Source organism: Chrysochloris asiatica, unplaced genomic scaffold (assembly GCF_000296735.1).
Source record: "Chrysochloris asiatica unplaced genomic scaffold, ChrAsi1.0 scaffold00012, whole genome shotgun sequence".
NCBI lineage: Eukaryota > Metazoa > Chordata > Mammalia > Afrosoricida > Chrysochloridae > Chrysochloris > Chrysochloris asiatica.
In genome coordinates, this window is record NW_006408530.1 from 4,949,798 (window position 1) to 4,950,895 (window position 1,098).

Sequence of the window (1,098 nt, forward strand, 5' to 3'; positions counted from 1 at the left end):
TTCCCTCTTTTGAGCTACTACATCCACAAGCATAGGTCAAGTTTATCAAATTGTAGCAGATTACTCTTTTTTCCTCCTCTTACTTCCTCTAGTTGAGTGCTGGTCATCCAGCCATTGAAGCCAGGTCAAATGGTTACTATTCCTTCCATTTTCTTTTGAGGATCGCTGCATCATTCAGTATTTTCCTCAAGAAATCCTTCAATATTGTATGTTGAGGCCTCATTTTTTCCTCAGTTCTTTCAGCTTAAGAAATGCTGTACATGTTCTTTCCTTTTGGTTTGCTAACTCCAGATCTTTGCACATGCATTATAATATTTGATTTAATCTTCTCAAGCTGCCCTTTGAAATTTTCTGTTCAGTTATTTTACCTCCTCATTTCTTATATTTGCTTTATTATCTGTACTCTGGAAAGGAAGTTTCAGAGTCTCTCTGACATCCATTTTGATCTTCTCTTCTTTGCTTTCTTAAGGACCTTTTGCTTTCTTCCTATATGATGTTCTTGATGCCATCCTCTAGCTTTTCTGACTTCCAGTCATTTATTCTTAAGCATCAAATCTGTTCTTCAGATGAACTCTAAATTCAGGTGGGATATGTTCAAGGTCATATTTTGGCTCTCACGGACTTGTTTTCATATTCTTCAGCTTTAGCCTGAACTTGCAAATGAGCAATTAATTGCTGCACAGTATTTCCCTGGTCTTGTTTTAACTGATGATGTGGGACTTTTCCACTGTCTCTTTTTCTCAGATTCAGTCAATTTGATTTCTGTGAATTCCACTGGTGAAGTCCATGTGTGTAATCATTTTCTTTGTTGTTTAATGAACAATCTTGCAATTGCAGGGCTGACAGTTCAAACCCACCAGCTGCTTATTGGAAATCCTATACAGTTGCCATGATTCAGAATCGACACTATGGCACTTTACAGCTTTATCAGTATATTGTTGTTAAGTGCCATGATGTCAGTTCTGACTCATAGCAACCTGTGTAGGGTTTCTGAGGCTGTAAATCTTTGAGGGAGCAGAAAGCCTCATTTTTCTCTTTCAGGGCAACTGGCAGGCTCGATCCACAGACCTTGCGGTTTACAGTTCAGTACTTATCATA